Here is a 23,999-nt window from a genome sequence, read left to right as displayed (position 1 = left end):
CTGAGTCCTTTGCAGTGGCCTGGGGTTCGAGTCCGACCTGCGGCCCTTTTCTCCGTGTCATCCCCCATCTCTCTCCCACCTTTCCTGTCTATCCACTGTCACTATCAAATAAAAAGGAAAAGCCCCCGAAAAATAATCTTTAAAAAAAAGGCCCCCAAGAGGACAGAGTCTAATAATTTTGGTAAACCCCTGACTTTTCCTCTTGCGCCACCATCGGGTCAAATTTCCAATTTGTCCAATACTTTGGTTTATTATACCTGCAAAACTAATGATGTTCGCATCAGCCCACTTTGTGTTAGCATGCTAACCAAGATGGTGAATAAGGATTATACGCTAAGCATCAGCATGTTAGCAATGTCAATGTCAATTAGCTCTTCCGTTTATGAGCTCTGCGTAAATACGTGATTTTGAGCGCTGCCAAAACGCAGGGGAACCTACACTGAATTCTGTGCCTGAACGCATCCGGTTTAGACACAGACGGAGAACTGAGGCTGCTGCTATTCTGCTAACATGCTGATTTCGCTTCGCAGGCTGTGTAGACATTGTGTAAGATGCAAAGGAGCAAATAGTTCCAACATTGAATGAAAATACAATTCATTACAAGTTTGATATATGTTTTGACATTTGAAAAATGTTTAGAGATGAATGTACTTTGTAGAATGAACTTTTTCCACAGCAGACATTTCAACTTATAGCAGAAAAGCACAGGTGTAAATAATACTTAATCAACGATGGCTCTGTTCCATTTGGTGACAGTGAGCCGGCATGCAAAATACCTCAGACACGTAACTGGAATACAGCCTTCATAAAAGTTATTAATAGCACCTGTGGTTTTCCTGCTATGCCATGATAAAATCATGAGAGATTCCAGTTCTGCATTCATGGTGCTTTTCTTATTTAGAAAGTCCCCTGTTTTTCTCTCTCAGTAAAATAAAGATCATCTTACAATTTGCAAACGCTGTACTGTCACTTGGCTTTTCTCTAAATCTCTTCCCTGTTTCTCATCATCATCAGCCACATGGAATATTTTTGACTTCTTTCCCGCTGAAAAATTCTGGTGAGCTGTACTAACAGTGAGCAAAAGCAGAAACTATTTCCTACTTTATCTTAAGCCTGTTATTCTAAGGCTCTTTCCCTCTGGCAGAATAGACACACAGGATGGCTTTCCCAATGTTATCCCTTAAATCTTCCCCAAGTTATTGCTGGCATAAGTCTGGCTATTTCAGCTGTGACATCAAAGCAACACAATAGACTCATCAGAACACAATGTCCTATGAAATGCATGAATGAAAACCAGAAAATCTGTAACAGATAAATAATCAATTCCTTCAAGCAGAGGCAGGCCAGGAAAGGTCTTTAAAAAACTGAATTACATCATGTGGATCTAACGAGTGATGAGTCTGTGGATCTCTAACACCCAAACCAGACCTGTGTGTCATACCCAGTGAACGATGTGTCGATAGCAGATAATTACATGGTTACACACACGCTCACAAACACACACACACACACACACACACACACACACACACACACACACACACGCACACACACACGCACGCACACACACACACACACACACACACACACACACACACACACACACACACACACAAAGCAAGTGTGTCTGCTTCAGGAGGTGATTTTCACAAATGGAATGTATGATGTCACTGTGTAAAACCATAGACTGGAAAATACGAGACCAAGCCCTTCAAATTTGTGAGAAGTCAACAACGAAACAAGGGGGAGGGTGGGGTTTCCCGACACACACCCCAATGTTTTTTTTTTTCCAATTCTGCTGATGGCGTGGAAACTTCAAAGAAGTCAGAAAACAAGGAGAGGGGAAAAGGGATCTGTTTTGCTTTCCCCTCTGCCTGCTACTAGGTAACTTGGCAGATGGCCAGGGAAAGGAAACCAGAAGTCTACAGTGTAGGAGGCAGCAGCACCTCATCAACAACGACCGATGTCCCGATCTTATCTTCTGACACTTGGTCAGTCAGCAGCAACAGTATGACTGTAGGCAATCAGTTTTACAAATCAAATGTCTACGCAGTGTTACCAGGTTGCCAGACAAAGAGCATTAGTCATGTGTCTATAATGTATGCGAAAGGAAATTAGAACAATATGTGCTTAGTGCATAAGCAACTATTCCCCCTTTTCTCCCCAATTTTATTAAATAGTCACATTTCAAGACTACATAAAACATCAGTGCAAAAAAAACCAAACAAAAAAACATGGGTAGGTGTTAACTTCTCTTCATGTCATTATGCGCAAAATTCCTGAAAACGTTACATAGGACAGGACCTCAGAGCCCTAAATGGTAGCTACAGTCCTGGTACCTTTATTGTTAATTTAATCAAAATGCTGTTTACTTGGATGAATTCACAAATGAACAGTTTGTCCCTGTCAAGCACATGTGAAATGTATGTTTTCACATGTAGTGTAGTATTACATTTCATATGTTAGCTGTCTGATATCCACAAGAGCCTTTACAGGTACTGCTGAAGCTGTTCTTACTAAGACACTTTATATATATATATATATATATATATATATATATATATATATATATATATATATATATACTTTATATACTTTATATTATATTATATTATATACTTTTAATGATTTGATTTAATATTATATATATTATATTATATACTTTATATTATATTTCTTCCTTTCATTTGTAACTCTTCTGTATGAGCTTCTTCCATGATCAATACTGCACAGCCAACTGCTTCTTTTTACATCCAGTGAGCTCAACTGTGCAGGCAATGACTATTAGCATCTACCCAACCAGCCAACTGAGTGTGAGTCACTTAAAGAGGCGCTATGCAGTTTTGGCCATTTCTTCGCTGTTTTCTCGCTTTTTGCTCACAGGTTTCTCTATAGAGCTCCCCCTACAGCTTTGGAATAGATATTTGGCAGCTTCAATGTTTACTTGTGTCTGACTCCTCGCTCGGTCAGTCTGCCGTTTCCTCTTTCTCTGTTCTGCCGACAATGCTTTCCTAGCTGTCAGCTTCTTGTGTGTGTGAAAGTGTGAAAAACTCCATCGCTACCTTGTTAGCCGGTTCCTGAATGGGCGTATGTGTGCAGTGCCGTGAAGCAATTTGTTACATCGCGAGACCTGATATCATGCGATACTTCCTGACGCTGAGGCCGGCCGAAAGTTGCAAGGGTGGTTTTTCCGCTCACAGGTGCTAGGGGGGAGCGAGACGCAAACGTTCATTCAAGGACATGATCCCTCACTGACTTCCCATTTAAGAACAAAACACTGAAAAGCATAGCCAAGCTGGGAGTATTGTTACTGGAATCTGCAATGGCGGGTGCCTCTCTGTGTTCCCGCCTGTGTGCTCAGAGGATCCACATTTGCTAAATTAATTTAATGTAACATTTCCAAGATGCTACGTATACTTTACTCCCTTCAGATGAGATTTCCTGTATAGGTCTATGAAATGCCTCGCCGCCAAGGGAAGGTAACACTACCTATCATTATAAATGTACATATGACATGGAGAGCACTCTCAATTACAGAGAGGGAAATGGTCTTGGCTCCAACACTCACATTCACATTGTGCAGAGAAAACACTGGAGCTCTATCATGTCCTCTGTCAGCACCTTGCGAATGCAGTGGGAAAATATAGTAGTGTGACATTCGAGATAAGTCACAATGGCTACCTTAAGGTTAGCAACTGGTGATTATTCAAATGTTAGTGTGGCAATTCATGCAGCAGAACTCCTGTAATGTTAAGCAATTTCCTTATGATGAAATTACTCCCCATTCATTACACACACCCACACCCCCCCACACACACCCCCCCCCCCACACACACACACACACACACACACACACACACACACACACAGGCCACACAGCCAGAGAGCACCCTCTGCTTCCTTTGATGCTTTTCTATTCACACAGATCAAAGGAAGGAGACCAGATCATCCATACATTAGGACAAAACAAGCTCCTCCACAGAGTGTCTCCAGCATGAATGCATTACCAGGTTAGTTATTTTAATTAATCCTTCAGCATCATCACCTTTCACCTGCTTTCAATATCCCTTTCAATCAAAAGAGGTTATGATTTACTGAGCTGTTCTGCACTCTGAGCTATCACAATTTCACCCGGCCAGCTCTCAATACTTGCTCAAATGACTTGCAAATCTGATGTTGAGGTCTGAGGCTAGGAAACTATGCACACAACCAGCAAAAAAATCAGTTTTTTCTCCATGCTATCTATATCAGGCCTCTTATCTTTCTGTCAGTCATGACAGCTGATTGCTCCTGCAGAGGAACAGCAGTCTGTAAAAGACCACAGGCAAAGCATGCATTAAATGGTGAGTCGGCAGCTTGCAGCCAGGTGCTCTGGGTGTGCAAAGGTCACAGTCGACCAAAGGTCAGTGGAGTGCACAGCTTAAATAACATAATTAAAGTTTGTTTTAGGCTTTAAACACATTTTCAGGGTGACTCTCCAAAATGTGCTGCTGACTTAAAGCCAATATGTGTGGAAATTGGATGTGATTTCCAGCATCTTTTTAAAATTATTTTGATGCCATAAGTTTGTGTTTGTAGAACAATGAGACAATCCCAGAGAAAATTGCTGCAGTTGTGTTGCTTTCAGCCCATTTATCTCACTGTTCCTGGGTCAGATCCATGCGGGGGTGGGGGAGAGTATCAGCAAATATTTATGTCTGCAACAGACTCTTTTTTTAGCCGGAAGTTGCCAAAGCTGGAAATGTTCACCCACTCTATGGTGGCTTTGAAAACCAATGATTATTTTATCAGTAAATAAATACATCAACCAAATACATCTCAGAAATTATAAAATGTATACAATGTTATAGTGTCTATGCGAGACACTTGTCAGATCTGACAGTGAATCTCATTTGGTCATCCATCCTTTTTCTATCTATTTTTGGACAAGTAGTGAGGGTCAAGGAAGCACCCAGCACTGGTGGCCACTCTGTCACACAGAGTTGTGTTCAGACAGACAACAGCACTGTGGGAAAAAAAGACGCTCCCTTATTTATGGGAGTGAGGCTTGATGCAGCTGCAGTGCCAGTGCAGAGGGCTTTGGCAAAAAAACTTGGAACCTGGCTCAACTTTTGCCACAATACAATGCCATCTGAAAGGCACTGCATTGGCACATCAAATTCCATGTTATAAAATGCTGTGCAGTGTTTTGGTATCTGATTAGGCTTCAAACGCATTAATCTGTTACTTAAACTGGACACCAGGCAGACTCAAAAACCACCAGAGCACCCAGGACCCTCATGCAGTGAGGCAACAGTGAAAACCAGTGGATAAAATGTTTGCATTGCAAAATAATATCGTTCTTGGCACTGTTACAGACTCACACTATTCCGGGGTGCACTTGTGTTTAAATAAACACAAGCATAGGGACTTCTCTTTTGATTAGGACTGTAGAGAGACAGCTGGGTGGTCCCGTTCTCCTGCCATTTCTCCACACAGCGTCTAACACTCTTGTGACATTCCTAACAGGGGTTACCACAGGGTCTGTCCTTTCTCATTGATGTTTGGGACATTTTAAGACTTTTTATTGTGCTTTGTTGGTCTTCCTGTTTTGGACAATAGAGAGGCATGGAAAGGAATGCACGGATCATTTTAAAGGGTCAGTTCACCCAAATGAAAAGATACCTTTCCCATCTACCTCTGCAATAGCTTGACATGGTAGCATGGCATGTAGCTATAGAGATAGTTTTGCGTTTTATTTACTCAGGTTTAGAGATATCATCTGGTGAGACTACTGACATCACCGCGAGACAATGGATTTGAATAGAATTTGTGGAGATCAAAGCGCTGACTGCTACGTCTTTGTGCGAAAACATTTCAAGATTAAAATAGTACACTGTAGATTGTCCCAAGTTACCATGGTCTTGTTCTGGAAAGACCCATTGTTTTTTGTTTGTTTTTTAAACACAAATTAGATTACATTTATTGTATTAAGGAAGATTTTTATGACTACTCCATGTCAATACTTTTGGTATAAACCATGCCTACTTTGAATACTAAAGTAGCCAGTATGAGAAGTGAAATAGAAATGATTAAAATGCTCCAGCTCAATCACAGTTTGCTTTGGAAAACATTTTATGTCTGACCTTAAAAGCCAGGAACTTCTGCACACAATAATTGTCCACTGATGTTTATAGAGACTTCCTGACTTACACTGATGTTTTATAGTTTTCATATTCTTACCAGAGCAGATGCAATCATTTGTCTGCCTGGCAAAAACATGTGTGCTCAGCTTCTCATTTGATGCCAGTGACTGCTAACCCCTCAAGGAGAACAAAAAGCATTCTTCCAAAAATGAATATAGTTAGACCCCAGATTCTTAAAACCCTTTATGCTTCTAATATCAGATGGGAGCAGTTTAGATTTTTCTTAGAAGACGACTCTTACTGGTACTCGACCTTCTCCTTTTGTCTTTCTGCCTCCGCGGGCTTTTGGCGCTCAGTGCGAGGCGCGAGGGCAGGAGGAGCCCTACTTGGCACGAGGGGAGGATGCTTCCTGAGCAGCCTGTCGACTTCACTCCCTAATGCTCTTTCGCCTGCCCCACTGACTGAGTTTTTAATAAATGATGAGATGTGGTATAAATAAACCACAAGGCAGTGCAACTGCCAAAAGGCAGAGAGAGATACCAAGGTAACACACAAGAGGTGATGAATAAGTCAACAAGGACTCATTTGCACTGCTAGATTTCTATCACTGTCATTGTGGCACCACGTTAGATTGTATTTGAGAGGTAGCAACTGTGTTGCTGCACATGCATAGATTCAATTCAAAAACAGCCAAGTTGTGATATGATGTGATATGATTTCTAAACATAACTCAAAGGGCAAGAGCTTGCTTTCTGCTCTTTAGATTGTTTCTTTCACTACTCGCCCCAAGTTTATCCATTTACATTGGCTTTAGTATAAATTAGTATATATTTTAGTATTAGTAGTCATATTCCTAAATATGAGACATATTTATATCTGTGTATTTAAAATTAGCTGTATGTACTGTATTACAAGATAACATCAGATTGTAACAACTTGTGAGATATCAACCACACAAGGTCTTGCTTAATATTTTTTCCTGTACTTGCGTGTTTACACAAAATGTTTTCTAATTATGTTACTATAAACTGTGCTTACAATGCATTGGCAAAGGGTATATTTGATAAAAGCTATTTTTATCTTTATATTTAGAAATATTTACTGTGAACTTTAGTTGTTCCATATCAGAATCAGAATCAGAAAAGAAAAAGAAAAAAGAGGCTGAATGGCTTGAGTGCAACATTTGCTAAAATTATATAGTATATGCAAGGGGCAGATGTAAAGTCTGGGGCCTTGTTGGTGAGGTTTACTGCTGAGGGGAAGAAACTGTTTTTATGGCGTGAGGTTTTGGTCCTGATGGACCGCAGCCTCCTGCCAGAGGGGAGGGGTTAAAACAGTTTGTGTCTGGGGTGAGATGGATCGGCTACCATTTTTCCTGCCCGCCTCAGCGTCTGGGAAAAATACAGATCCTGGAGAGACGGCAGATTGCAGCCAATCACCTTCTCAGCAAAGCGAATGATATGCTGCAGTCTGCCCTTGTCCTTAGCAGTGGCAGCAGCATACCAGATGGTGATGGAGCAGGTGAGGATGGGCTCAATGATGGCTGTGTAGAAGTGCACCATCATTGTCTTTGACAGGTTGAACTTCTTCAGCTGCCGAAGGAACTACATCCTCTGCTGGGCTTTTTTGATGAGGGAGCTGATGTTCAGCTCCCACTTGAGGTCCTGGGTGATGATGCAGCCCAGGAAGCAGAAGGATTCCACAGTGTTGACTGTGGAGTCACCCAGGGTGATGGGGACGGGAGGGGCTGCGTCCTTCCTAAAGTCCACAACCATCTCCACTGTCTTCACAGCGTTTAGCTCCAGGTTGTTCTGACAGCACCAGGTCACAAGGTGGTCAATCTCCCACCTGTAGGCGGACTCGTCACCACCAGAGATGAGTCCAATATGGGTGATGTCGTCGTTCAGGAGCTTGGCGGACTGGTAACTGGAGGTGCAGCTGTTGGTGTACAGAGAGAAGAGCAGAGGGGAAAGGACGCAGCCTTGAGGGGAACTGGTGATGATGGTCAGAGAGTCAGAGACATGTTTCCCCTGCTTCACACACTGCTTCCTGTCGAACAGGAACTGCAGGTGGAGTCAGGCACATGCAGCTGGATCAGCTTGTCCTGTAGCAGAGCAGGGGTGTAGGTAATCTGGGTGTAGGTTCCTGAGGAGTCCAGGTGCCGGAGGATGAAATGAAGAGCCATGCGTTGTCTACAGACCTGTTGGCTCTATAGTCAAACTGTAGGGGGTCCAGGAGTGGGTTGGTGAGGGTTTTGAGGTAAACCAGAACAAGGCGCTCAAAAGACTTCATAACCACAGAGTCCAGGGCGACGGATCTGTAGTCATTTAGTCCGGCTGTGATCCATGATTTCTTGGGGACCAGGATGATGGTGGAGGACTCTGGGGTGGGAGCATATAACACAAATTGGGGTTCCATCTTTAGGATACCTAATTATTAACTAGAAAGCATATTAACCCTTGTTTGAAAAATCTAAATAAAAGCAGCTTATTTGACGTTGTTCTAAGAAATGAAATCTGACAGACAACATTTACTTTTGTGGCAACGAAATGCTCCAATAAAGCACTCTGTATGAAATGGTGTTATACAAATACTTTTCAACTTGGGTTTCAACTATTACAGAGAGACCAACCTCACCAATCAGATTCATTGCCTTACAAAATGAGGGGAGATCAGAACAACAGTGCTGACCTCTACCTTTAGCCAACCGTTGGGAAAACAGTGGTATTTGGCAACAATATATCAGCCTATATTCCAACTCTGCCACTTTTGCTCCACTTATGTTCTGCAGATAAAGACAAACCTTGTCCTAGATTCTGTAAGAGCTCAAGCTGGCACAGAGCAAACTTTTAAACTAGGTGAATTTAAACTTTGCGGACTCTTTTTCACGGGACAGTCCACTGGATGGCAGCTAATGCTAAACACTCGAGAGTATTATTGAGTGATACATACTGCAGAATTTTAAATCATTTTGAATAAACTTGAAGCCATGTTAAGTGATTTTTGAACAGTGCAGGGCAGAAAGACTCTGGAAAACAATTTTGCTTATCAAGTGTTTATGGATAATGTGTGAGCAAACAAAGTTCCTCCTTCACATCCAGCAGGCACTGAGCAATATGAGCATCCCACTGGAGTTTGTTCGGTGTTTTTGCCACAGAATTATTACAAATACAAATCATGTGTTAATTCATTTTGTGAAATTGTTATTTACAAGGACCAGCTCTTTCGGTATCACATCGGAAAAAAGTCCACAGAAAAAAATAGCATTCAACTAAAATTTACCAAATTGGTCAGTTTGATTGGAAAAAGGTAGACAAAGCCAAAGGTAGAGATGAATCAAGATGGAAAGCTGAAAGGTTGTAAATTACATTGCAGATCAGGATCCAGCTTCAGTCAATGGAGCTGGAATAATGAAAAGAATGATGAAAGGCAGGGGTGAAAAGCTGAAATGAGGTGGGGGACTGTTTAAAATGTCCTCCATTTCTTCAAAGTGATTATTGGGGGTACTTAGCAGCATTCATATTAAAATGATTAAGGTCTCTTTGAAAAACTAAGAGCTGGTGTGGCTGTAGTCGGTGGGAGGCCTGGAATAAAAGGTTCTTGTGGCAAGAGAAAAATGAGGCTTAAATACCTTAGAGGACGTGGCAGGTCTTTTGGTGTTTACTTTCAGGCAGCTTCCATCATGTTTCTACAATGAGGAGAATCAAACAAATATAAACAGCATGCTAGCATAGATTTAGCTTCTCTTTTCGTCCCTGTGGATATCTGCCTCAGCCATTCACTTTATGGCTGTAAACAAGCTGCTATCACAAGCAAGTATTGTAAAGTTTGTCCTTTTAGCAGATGGTCAACACAAAGCAAACAGGTGAGGACTGTCTGTTCTGCTCCTCAAGAGCACACATAGCTCAAATAATCATCGACTGGAACAGAAGAACCTGTGCCATCGCACCGATATGTAACCTAAAACGGCCATCAAAGAAAAGAGACAAAGAGACATTTCTCGTCACCGTCGGACCTGCCTTTGAGGACAAACCGTGCATATGAGCAAACACAGCAGTCAGCTACATTATAAATTGTTAGACTCACTTTGCAGTAAATGCAACACAGGAGCAAATATTGATCAATTGATTAGCGTCGGAATGTGACTTTGCTCGGGTGAATGTTAATGGCAGTGAATAGATGCCTGGAGAGGCGCTGGCTACAGAAAAAACAACAGTTCGCCGTTTGGTCTGGATTAAGGGCTTGTGTCACAAAATCACTGATTTAAGTGAACAGGAGAGGGGCCGTGACCTCTGCAGCGGCCAATCCAGTTAGGATTTAAGATTGCAACTGGACAACACATTTCCTTATGTAAGCCTTGTAAAAAAGGTCAGCCTGTTCCCCAGAAATGCTGTTAAAAGTCTTAAAATGCAAATCAAATGTAGTGCTCGCTCCACAAAAAAATGACAGAATGTTCTTTTTCTCACTGCAAACGGATTATAGAGACAACTAGAAACAGGCAGTATAACATTAAGATATAGCCTGTTGGAAAGTAAAAACATTGTGGTTGGGGTGTTAGATAGGCGTATACAAAATTGGGTTACATTTTAATAATTTTTATGTTAATAAACATAAACATTTATGACATAACGCTTCTGTCATTCAGTGTCATTCGGTTTTTGTCATGACAAGTTAGGGTTAGAGTTAGGGTTAGGGTTCATGTGTCATGACAGTGTAATGTGTTCATAACAGTGTCATGTCACTCTTATGTAGATGTGTATATGTAAGTCTTACCCAAAATTGTCTATAATTCAACAGCCTGAAGCCAACTGCCAACTTATGCTGAAAGGCAGTCGAAAGGCTGTTCCACTGCCTTTTATTCAATTAAATTTGGGAATATTCATTTATAACATGCATTGCATTGTAACTGCAATTACGTCATTTTTACTCTCCTGATTATTCTGTTTCATTCTTATTTTTATCTTCTATTTTATTTCAGGCTTAAAGTCCTATTTGCATGTCTCTTTTTATATCGCCTTGCATTTCTTTTACATCTTGTCTTAATGCATTTTTATAGTGATGTAAAGCACTTTAAATTGCCTTGCCATGATTCACCTTGTGAGTGAAGTTGTATTGTTACTGTACACGGCCTTACATTAACCAAACCACAGCATGCACAATTCCAGAAATTGTTACATAATGTAATTTGTGATGGGGAAAAACTATTTACATTATTTATGTTTACATCTTTTAATCTATATTTCAGAGGCTGTGATGATTTGGCAAATATTTTACACGGCTGTGTAAAAAAAGGTAATTTCCAGGACAGAAAACATCTTACTAGAAACTTGTGAACACTGGTTACAACTGACCAAAGTTCAGGGAGGGTGAATCTGCCCATAGTTTCCCTCTATTTCTCACTTTATTATCTCTGTTACACAAAATACCTTTTACCAATGATTTTGTTTTCAATGAAATCATAAAATAAAATGTATAAAATAAAACATTCCCATGAACCCAAAAAGCTCGGCAGCCACCCACATACACATATCTGGGGGATATGATGCTGGTAACACGGAGGCTAAGGATTTGCCACCCATACGCCAGATCACTGGAAGCTGGACTGTGGCTGCTGCACCTCCAGGGGCAATACGCACAGCATGTCATAAAGCTCTGGGAACCAGAGAGCTGTGCGTTGTCCTCACTTCACACACGTACGCTCTCCCAGGGGAGACAGAGACAGTCAATAACTCCTAGCAACTGGGGCATCTTATCCTCGTCTCACCCTCTCTGGTTGGACATTGGCTCGTCTGGCTAAGCATCACAGGAGCGGAACATTAGGAGGGGTCCTGTCCTCAGATCACACTGACTGACGGTAACATGGGGACAGAGAAAATATTGGCTCTGCTTGGAGTTGCTTAACAGTTTCTGTCACTTTATTCTTTAACAAATCCCCTAAATCTGGTCATACTCAACTAATTATTTCATTTTGCTATCTTTTGTTCTGTACTTCATACTAATAGTGTGAAAACAAAGTCAGCCGCTGTTGCAGCTGTTTGGTCCTGCTTTTTCAGAGACTTGATGACAATGCATCTTAATCCTTAAAGCTACATTGTGTAAGAATTTCTCCCATCTAGCGGTGAAATTGTATATGACAACCAACTGAATATTACTTTCTAGCCCCTCCCATTCCGAGCACGTTTTAACTCCTACGGTAGCCGTATACCAAGATTAACATAACTTCCAGTACGACTTTGTCCATTCTGTATATTGTACGAGATTAATAGCGTAAGTCAATGTTTACAACGTAGATAGAAGAACATATTTTTCTCCGTAAGAGTCAGAGATCAGTTGATGCGACGGAGGTGCGAGAGAAAGCTAAAGGAAGAGAGAAATAAGGTAAAGAAAAACCAAAAGACAGAGCCGGTGGAAGTAGATCGGTGAGACCGCCTAGGCAAAGAAAAACTAAAGAGACACTCTCCAAAGATGACGAGGCGACTCCGTGACATGTCCTCGAGAATAGGTGTGATCCTCCATCTTCAACAGGCAAATCTGCTGGCAGCTGCAAGTAATCTCTCCCTTGCATTCCTCACGGTGCCACTAAGTGTAAAAGCGCGAAGGGTGGAGGTATGTCCCTCTTTGGCTAATGTATTTTAAAGATGGAGGCGCTACATGGCTGCTATCATTCGAGCGAGTCGCTCCTATGTAATCTGAATGATTCTGAATGTCAGACTCTACGCTTACGAGAAAACTTTGATTAGTTGGTGGAAGTAATTACACATGAATGAGCACATATTTGTGAAAGAACAAAGGGTCTTTTGCTAAAAATCAAGTAAAAAAATCACACAATGGAGCTTTAATTTAACCCTATAAACCCTTTCATCACTGCTCCTCGGCCTCATCAATAAATCAGACTTTTGCTTCAGAATTTCAAGACGCATCTGAGCCAGAAATTAATCTCCAACTAAAATGGAACCATTTGTGCCCTCCACCAGAAATCAATTCATTTTCAGCTTTCAGCGGAAAAGCAGAAACAGAAATGAGAAAAAAGTCTCTTAACATCTCATCTCTGATTCTTTTCCACAGAGAGCCTCGGCATTGTCTAGAGACAGTGCAGAGATCTTCTACCAAGGCTTATTAATTCACTACTCTCATCTCCCCGAGCTGGCTATCATTACAGCCCTATATATAGAGTCGCGCGGGGAATAGTGAGGGATGCACACACACATTAACATTAATGACTTTAGGCTCTGCTCATGAGCCGTGTGTGCTCGCAGACACACTCACACATGCAACTATGAAAATAAAATATGAACCAACTGTGCTCGCACCCCATGAAATAAACACTCCTTTGTTTACAAACAAAAGCAGGTTTCCTTTTCACCGCAGTATCTCAGCATCAAGTTGATGCTGTTTCTCTGGTTTCACTACTGAATGTGCGTCAGGTTTGGCTGCGGGCGAGAGCAGAGTCTAATCCGGGATGTTCGGTACGTTGGTCCAGTGCAAGCTCCTACTGAGTCTGCTAATGAACAAACATCAGTGCGTCCCCCGGTGGCTGTTGTAAAGGACCAGTGCACGGCTGCATTGTGAAAGCAGGATTACATTGTATTGGCCCTTCCTCAGTAATTCTATCCTGATCTCAGCAGGAGTCTACACAGCCCATTACATTTTCCACATTGTGTTAAACAGGATCTAATGTCCAATATTGCAACCGTACGCTTTGGGTTTTGTGCACAGGTCTGAGCACATCTTGTTGGAACAGAATCCTGCAGGATACATTTGAAGGAGAGAGCCAGTGCTGAGGCTACTTTAAGTACTTCCTCCCCTGCAGCACCCCCAGCTGCCCCTCCTCAGGCCCCATCCTGTGTGGCTCAGTAGTGGGGTAGCAGATGGTGTTTGGGGACTCATGTAGGGGGACTCATGTCCCCCTGCATGAGTCTTGGGGGTGTTTGCAGCGTGGCAGGGGCAATCCAGTGGGCTTCCACCCAGCAGCAGCAGAATGTGACCCCACTCTCTCCTCTCTTGCATTGCCCTTAGGCCTGAACATAGCCAGCCACGCATAAACCAAAGGCAAGGCCAATGCCATTCTCCTCCGCAAACACTCTCTCACACACACAGGCACGCAAACACACACCCCATCCATCCACACACACAGGCTGCAAGGATGGGTCGATTCCCAGCTATTTCCCCCCATCGAGGATCCATTAAGTGTCTTGTGCATGCATGTTGTTTGCACGTTACATTAACTGACAGCAGGATGAATGATTTATTTGGGGGGCTTTTCAATTGTCAGAGATGGATGGCATCAATAGGGGTTTTGTCCTTGCTGATGAATCAGGCCATTTGCCACTTTAAACAAATCTATCGTCATGCTGTTGTACAAGCATCCTCAGAAAAGACTCCAGGGACCTCCTCTGTTTAGAAAGTGGACTCAAAATGAAGGAGAAAAAGGTGAAAAGAGGGACATTGTGGGACATTGTTAAGTAGGCAGAGATGAGAAGCATATTGCAGAGTATATACCCTAAGCCCTGCGCTGCTCCCCTTCAGTCTCTTTGATATCTTTATGCAAATATGAGCTGGCTGATTTGGGAGTATGGAGAGGATTAATAGCTCTCTCGGTGGACTCGGTGTAACACAGTAGCAGAGGATTGTGGGTCAGGGCGCTGAGACCCCTGGGCACATCTGGCATCAGCTGCCATTCTTCAGGTATGAAGGCACGGGGAAAACTATGAGTAATCTAACAAAACATTCAATATTTCATGTGTATTTATATGTACTTCACCAATCAAGATTCATTTATCCATTAATCATTTATTTATTCTCTAATCTTTTAGTCTCAAAGATATCCGTGTGGCATATGTGTCCCCGTCTGGAATTAGCTGATTAATTAGCCTGGAAGCATTACATGCATTTGAATAAGCACCCATTTAGATTATTTAGTCATGGGAATACTAAAATAACACACAATTGTAAACAATTAATGAAGAGATAAAGCACCAATTAATCAAAACGAATGAAGGAGAATGAAAATGACATATCAGTTGAGGAGCTATATGATTTAATGATTTATGCCGGTTGTGATTGAATCTGCATTATTCTACAGTGAGCATATTAGACAGTGGGATATTGCAGTGGGGAATGAGTGCTGTGAAATAGGCACAATAGGCTGAGCTTGTGTTTTCCTTGAGGCATACTGCATGCTCTCGTGTCAGCCTCGCTCACTGCTGGCAATGACCAAATCCATCATGACGTGTGGACAACAAAGAGCTACAAGAATGCCTGCCTTTAGTGTGTGCGCACACACACACACACACACACACACACACACACACACACACACACACACACACATACCACACTGCGCCTTAGAAGGCAGTGTGCAGTGCACTATCTCTCCAGAACACAAGCCTATCCCCATGCACAGGGAGCATTACATGTCACAGAACACAGTGAAATCTTTAAGCACCGTATCCAAACGAAAAAAAAAAAAAAAAACCCTGTCAAATAGCTCTACTCAACATGAAATACAGTAGAGTGGTTGATGGTGCCAGAGTGGAACTAGTCAGAGCAGGACATTTTCCAGATAAAGCTTTCTGGTAGAAAATTGGGGGAGTCCAGTCATCAGTATGTTCCAGGCAATTCTTTAAATTAGCACGAGATTAGGGAGTGCATGGTGATTAAGCTTATTTGAAGTATTGAGGATCCGTCTGGGCATTGGCAAAAGCCACACTTTAATTAATCTGGTAATGGATGAGAAAAATAAGCACTCTTACGCACATATCAGCATTTTGCTGAACAGGAGGAAGTAGAGGAGATGGAGGGGGGTGGGGTGGGAGTGTGGAGGGGGGGAAGGCTTTCTAAAGGCAGACACAGAGAGTGAAATGGAGCACATTGCCTACAGAGAAATTAGCAGGAGAGTGTAGCCTGATGAATGCACCATTGTATATATGTTATCATGGAAAAAAAGAGATTGTATTAAAAAAAAAAAAAAATCGGCCTTGTTCGGAAGTTTTCCCTGCAAACAAGAGATGTGAAAGGATTTCGGATCATACAAAGAAAGGCTGCAACGCCACATTAACAGTGAAAATTGTACAGTGTGTGAGACAGAAGTAAGGGTATAACTATTTTTACTCTTTGTTCTGTCTACTATGACTGACCCTCACATGACACACACGGACTCAATTGCTCATTTAACCCTGTTCCACCGTTATGACACTTTGGTGACAAATGTCTTAACTCACTAGTTGAGTCATGTATTTTTTTAGGGCTCAACGCAATAGCTGTGTGTGTATAAAATATGCACCGCAGCAGACAGCAACAAAAGTAACATTTAGTCACATGGTCCCTAAACCAAGCTGGTGCTTGATAAATAATTGAACCCTGGGCAAAGAGCCCTGGAAGAGGTTAAGAGAGGCTGAGTTACACAGGAGCCGCGGCGTTCTTGCGTGGTGGTCGGGACTCTGCCAGCAGGAAGGCTTCTCACCCAGGAGTGTCCCAGGAGTGGACTTCTTCGCCTAATTAGGCTAACGCCCCTTTAACATTTAATAACGGGCCGGCTGGATCTTCATCTGAATACTTAATCCACGTCGATACTGAGGGATTTCATAAAGATTATCGGGATTATGAGACTAAAGACTGTCCCTACCAGTTTGAAATTCCCGCCAATATTTTACAAATTCATTATCTATTTGAATGACAAATGTTGTTTCACAAGAAGATACACAAGAAACATGTTTTCAGTTTTCCTTTGTTATGCTATAGGAGCTCATCTTTCTCAGACATCAGCAGCCAAAGAACAGATGCATGCACTGCGTCATGCAGCGAGACGAATCTGTGCCAGTGCCTGTCACTTTATACACTGAGCCGTGGATAGTATAATAAACAGCAAATGAGAGATCTTCTGAAAGCCTCTACAAAAAAGCCTAATCACATATGGGGAGGTCATTGGACCATCTGTTGACTGATTGTTATATTGGGCAGCTCTCACCATACCTGAACATCAACATACTCAAGGCATTCCCCAGTAATTCAAAATAAATCCACTCCAAAAAAACAGAAATTAGGAAGCTCATGAAGAGGAAATGCTTGTCGGAATTTCAAAGAACACAGACAAATGTAAACCTCAAAGGACCAATTGATATAAATGTATAACGTTTTTATGTTAAATTTGGAATATCTCAACAAATCAGCAGCTCACAGCAGTCAAAGGTGTCCCTACTTGTGTGCGGCAGGATTTTAAATACAGGGTGTCATTCCTCAGTTCAGTATATATTAAGACATGTCGCTGTCTACAGTATTTACCACCCCTGACATCCCCCAGTGGACATGCAGCCCTTGTCGACTTTGCTCTGAACCAACTTCACGGCATGAAAAACAGATAATGCTAGCGTGGCCTACTTATTTTCCCCCTGCCTTTCCTTGTGTGTGTAATAAGTAGTGATGGCATGTCCTCTTAAGGGAATGTAACTCTGAATGTGAGGAGGCCCTCTAGAGGAAGGGTCAGCGTGAGGGGGGAGATGAGGACTAGGCTCTCATCAGAGAAGCTAAGAATCTTTCTCCCAAAACAGTTCAGAGTGATAATAAGAAGTAGGCGATATGACAATATACCTGCTACGCCAAGATAGTTATGCATTTCAAATCTCTAGTTGTGTTAGGTGATTGTGGGCAATGCTGCAAATCAATAATCAAGATTGATTTATGGCTATATTGGATTATTTTATATGTATAATTCACTGGATTATTATCATGTATGTATTTTATGTGTGAACAGTTTCCAAAAAATATACTAACATCATATACAAAATCACAAAACTTATCCATTCAACACACCCCATGGGCTTATTGTCGATTAATAAAACAAGTCAAGGACATTAAGTCTTTTAGATTCTCAGGATACAGCACACATTTAAATGGCACTATGTAATGTTTGACAGTAGAAGAAGAAAGAACAGTGTTCTTCTTAAAATTTTGAAAAGTTGAACTCACACACACTAAAACACACCATTGCAGTGCACTCAGAGGCTGCTATAGGCTTGCTTGGTCTGGTATGACCAGTAGCTCATGGTGGCTAATATGAGCTAACTTTAGCAAAGTTCTTGGTAGATTTTCGTGTAACTGACATTACTGAGCCATATTGTTGACTTTATGAGTCTCTACTTTTGCTAGTGTTATGCTGCGTTTTCATTTTCCCCATCCAACAGTGGCTGATGTGCATCAAAAGTTACATAGTCTGACTTTAAAGCGAGACTCTATAAGCGAGAATCTGTAACTTATGTTGAACAGCAGCCACTATGGCCAAAAGTGACAGTTATGGAATGATAGTAATTACTACAATTGTAACAGTGGCACAAGAAGAGTCACAGGAAGTCAGTTACATAGTAAAATCGCTTTCATGTGGTGTCGGAATAATCAGACAAATTTGTTCCCGACTGGGAAAATTCACACTGCAGGGACAGTGAAAAGTAGCAGTTATTATTAAATCCATCTTTAAGATCATACAATACGAAGTAAGTCTGAGCTACTTTTTGGGTTACCTCAGTAATTGACCTGTGTTAAGTCAATCAAATGGCTCTGGATAGGACAGCCACTCTTAACACACATAATTAGGTCTTAGTGACCCACACTGCCTGTGCCACTTACATGTTGTGAAAAACACATACACATCCTGTAACCTAGCTGCTGTGAGTTACGTTTCTGTTGTGGGGAGCATCTGATCTGTCTCCTTCGTACGGTATGACCCTGAATTATAAGAAGGATTTTGATCTGGCTAAGGAGATGCATGTCGTTAGTGGTTGCATTCAGCAGCTCTGGATGCCATCCCTCTCCTGCTGGGACCGAGGCATCTTAATTCAGGATGTGGATCTCAGTCAGCAGGTGAATGCTGGTCTAATCAGCCAGCCATATGTCCTCATATCCCCTGGCTGATTAAGGTTTCCTCTATCCCCCTCACTGATTGCTGTATGGTTTGATAACTCATATCCCCAGCGAAAAATGCTAATGATATGGTAATGCAGGTTCCAAACTGCTGTCCGGCCAGATAAAGGCTTCCAGCTTGTCAAACCCTCATACTAAATTCCGGCCCACATTACAGAAAAGAAAACGGAAGTTACTCTTAATTCTGAGTAAACCCACTCTCCTCTTTCTAGTTTTAATTTTTCAGAGATCTGTCACCCTTGTCCTCCCACATGACCCATCTGTGTAGCCGGGTTAGTCACAGGAACTCCATCTCTTTGTGGGTCACAGAAGCACTTTTACTATGCAAGACGAGATGCAGATACCAGATCTCGGTCAAATCCCAGACACATTAAAAACAGTAGCCTGATCCAAATACCCCTCACACACAGCCTGTTTAAGAATGTGTGTCCTATGTTACACACCTATCTCCCTTGCTGTGGAACCAGGCATTGAATTTAGGTCATGACCGCTTACCTTGTTATCATGTGATTTTATACCGCAGCAAGCAAATAAACTGCAGTGGCGCCTTACTGCAGTTGAAGCCGCAATGAAACCAGCTACCATGCAGAAAGAGTTCATCCCATTTCGGCAGCTGATGAACATCTGTTCAGCATTAGTGGTTACTGCTTTGTGGTCCGTGATCCTGTGGGTGCAATGTAGGGCTCAGTTGATCATGTTGAATCCTCAGGTGCAGCATGCTTCTGTTCAGAGATAGAAACAGAGAGGAAAAAGAAATCGATAAGACCTGTTAGGTTTTAAACATGAATAAGGACATTTAATATTTGTGTCAACAAGTTTTTAGAAAAGCAACTGAGCATATGGCTTAAGAGTCAATGTGCATTGGGCCTCTTAGCTGCTATATGATGAGTTGTTTCTATTGAAATGTTGAAATGCCTTAAATTTCAGCAAAATGTGAGACAGAGCATTTCGATCAACATCATGCATATTCAGACATGCGACAAGATTACAGCAAATAAAGTGCACCATGGTATTTGTGGCTTACTAAAATAGAGCATAGCCTGTAATTTAGGCAGAGCACTAAAGTTGCATTAACATCAGCTGATTAGCATCAGCTGTTTTAATAATGCTTTACAACCACAAGGGTCATTCATCTGCTGTTTTGTTTGGCATCATATCCATGCAGGTGTCCAACGTGATGCTATAACCCTAACCCCTTCACATTACTCTGCTGATGTGTCTTAACGCTGTTTGCTGGCATCCTTTTTATTGATTTATTTTGTTTATGTATGTTTATTAAGACAGGGAATAGTTCTTCCAGAATCCTCGTTACTGAGCGTTAAGCAGAGCCTTTATCATTAAATCTAAGCATATGCTATTATTATTTGCGATGATTGGTCATTTTCTTGTCTCTGACTGAAATTGAATCTTGTGTTTCTTTTTATGAATGAGTTAATCTCTTTTCATCCACCCTGTGTTGGTTTGTATGAGCCACACAAAAACTCACATCTGGACTTCAACCTGGGATGTTGCAAGTAAGTAAACCCCTGACACCTACATTCTTTAGGCTTTCTGAGACATAACTTTTGTCTTCAGTAGAAGCCCAGAGGCAGGGACCATAACATATATTCATTTATTTATTTACTTACTTAATATATTTGGTTACTTTATTATTTTATATATTATTATTTCTCTCAGGTGAGTGGACATTATAAAGATTGTTGCTGTAACACGTCAAACATGAATATTCACACATATATAATATATAAAGAGTGAATAAAAATATTATTTTTGCTGATTTAAAGTTAACTGTTTTTGTCAACTGCTGTTTCAAAGGTCAAGAATAAACTAACATGGACGAGAAGTCCTTAAAATGTTCCACAAAGCTCCAGAACAGCTACTGAGTTGATTTTGTGGCGAGATTGTTTTTTTTTTTGTCAGTTATTTTGTCACCTGTCTCTCTCTCTCTCTCTCTCTCTCTCTCTCTCTCTCTATCTCTCTCTCTCTCTGTGTGTAGGTGCACATTCCTGTGCGTTTATGTGATTCACACATTCCACAGGCTTAAGTAGACATGATGAGCATATTTCTCCAATCATGTGGCACCTCAGTGTTTACATACCAGACATGCTCCAGGGAGACAGAGTGACTGACACAATAAGATCGCCTGGGCTGTCTGTACATCACAGCATGCCTCTAGCACATCACTATGTATCAACAAGTTCCCAGATAAACAGAGGCTGATGCTCTGAATACAGACATGGTTGTTGGTCCAAAGCAATATAATGTGTGGAGCCGACCGGTGCTGCTATTGTAAATGTAATATCTTGCGGATTTGGGACAATTTAAAGAGGTCACCATGGAACTCTGGGAAATTGTGATGGGAATTTTCACCATATTATGACATTTTATAGACCAAGTGATGAATTGATTAATGGAAACGATAATTTAAATATTACTCAATAATGAAAATAGTTGTCTCAAAGCTGTGATTAACAGCTGTTGTTTTTATCAGTATCCTTATGGTCTGTCAGTCTAAAGAAGCCAATTGTCCCTAATCAAATAATCAACTTAAGAAAGCCAGCCTCTTCCCCACATGATAGGGGTCATTAACCATAGAGGAGAAGGGTAACCTTTCCCCTGGAGCCTGACCCCTGACCCGCCTCTCTGTGATCAGCTAATTGGGAGAGAGCGAGTTAGAGGAGCCTAAAAGCTCTCTCGAAGGAGCCGAGCGGCTGGGACCAGGACAAGCCTGCTGGGGAAAGAGTGAAGAGGATTGAATAACGCCTTTGTCTAGAGGCCAGTCTGTGTGTATGTGTGTGGGGGAATAACAAGTCATAGGAACACCAGTCATTACAGACATAAACTGAAGGAACAGACATGAGAATACCCCAGGCAGGTGTGGTGCCACAGACTGCAGATGATGAGTCAATAAAACACACAGCTGATAGAGTTTTAAACAGGGCAGTCATCAGCATTCAGACAGTCTGTGCAGATTTATGAACCACAAGATTGCCATACCTTTCACAAGCAGTTATCTTATGAATAAAACACGTAGAGATATTTGATGAGCCCATCTACAGGCGACCATAAACTTATTTTATTTGCGACACTGTGGCCGGTCTGTAGTGCCTGCTCTTCATAAAAATGGGATCCTCTCTTCTCCTGCTTCATTGAGGTAACAGCACCATTTGGGTAATGGCACATTAATATTTTTTACATCAGCTCAGGGAGCCCTGATTTACTGCGGCGATGCTGGGAGAAATCCTATAGAATCAAAGCACTGTTTCACCTCCCACGGCGTTACATGAAAGGTGATTATATAATAAGCCATTGCTTTTGATATAGAGACAACTTTAAGAAAAGTAGGAAGGAGAACCACACAAATGCCCATTTCTGTAGCTCTATAATAATTAGTGCTATGACTCAGTTTTGTGTTGTGGTCAAGGCTATCCAAGTTAATTAACTAAAAATAACAAAAAAATATTTCGAAAAATTATGAACAACATACGATTTATATTCTTTCATGAAGAAGTAACCATTACTTAGTTAGTGGTTACTCACTGTCAGGGGGTTTCATTGTCTTTGGTTTTTACAGATTTCCAACCCAAAACCACAATAATAAAAAAAAATGTTTTAGCTATTTTAACTTAAATGTTTAGGTTATGGATTTTCTCCATTAGATATCAATTCATTTTTTAACATTATTCAAAATTAACACCACCAAATCCCCGTTTTCTTTTCTTTCTTTCTTTCTTTCTTTTTATAAAATAAAACCAACCAAAAGAGCATTGTTTCTAATATAGTTGCTTAGCTTGATAGCGACTCTTTCTACAGTACCAATTGTTGAGCTTGTAATAGTAACATACTTCTAGTCACTGAGTGACGAATAGTTTTCAGTGGAAAAGTAATCTGTCCTCTCATCTGTTGCGTCATATTCAGCAACGTGCAAATGTGCCAGATCTGTCCTTTTTCCTTTCATCAGCAAACACAGCAGTTTTGAGAGTAGTGTGGCCTTGCGCACGCACACGCACACGCACACGCACACACACACGCACCCGCAAAACAGCGAGCAGGCTGTTACAGGGCTAGTTTTGACATTTATTAACTAGACGACCATGATCTCAGTGTACGTAGCGTAGTGAAGTGTGTGAGTGTGTCAATTCAGGTCAAAGCGTGTGTGTGTGTGTGTGTGTGTGTGTGTGTGTGTGTGTGTGTGTGTGTGTGTGTGTGTGTGTGTGTGTGTGTGTGTGTGTGTGTGTGTATGTGTGGGCTTTGTACGTCGTCACACCCAACTGCAGCTAGATACTACTGGCATATGACCTCTGATCTCCACCCACGTAACAATCTGCCTGTCCTGGGTCTGCCTCACACACACACACAGGTCACTGTACTGGTCTGACTACTTGTTTTGTCTCGTTTTATGAAATATGAATGATGCAATCTTATATAAACACTAATAAAACAGAGCCTTCTCAGTCCTCTGTACAAAATGTGTTTAGTTAGTTGCTGAGCAGTTGAAGTTGGTCTTAGGAACATCTGAATCAACCATGAAAACACCTACTAGGAAAAAGCTGACAGCTGATTGGTTGAACAACAGGCCAACCACTTCCCATCTCTATTCTGGTCTTTTCACACAAACAGATAGTTTTGAATTTTTATAAATGAATTTGTGTATTTTGTATAATTATGGCTATATTTATATGACTATGTAGGTGTCAGTCCACCACTTTGGTCCAGACTGAAATATCAACTATTGGATGGGTTGCCATGACATTTTGTACAGACATTCATGGTTCCCAGAGGAAGAATCCTTAAAACTTTGTAGATTTCCTGGTTTTTCATCTAGCGCCACCAGCAGGTTGACATTTGTGGTTTTGTGCTCTTGTTTTGTAGGATAGCTTTTATTAACTAATAAGTTGTTGCTACATCATTTTCCCCTCTATTAGTGTTCTAGCCCTTAAGACTAATTGTTCCAATATACAA

The sequence above is a fragment of the Sander lucioperca genome, chromosome 23 (assembly GCF_008315115.2).
Source record: "Sander lucioperca isolate FBNREF2018 chromosome 23, SLUC_FBN_1.2, whole genome shotgun sequence".
NCBI lineage: Eukaryota > Metazoa > Chordata > Actinopteri > Perciformes > Percidae > Sander > Sander lucioperca.
The sequence above is the reverse complement of the archived record's forward strand: the minus strand, read 5'-3'. Positions refer to the sequence as shown.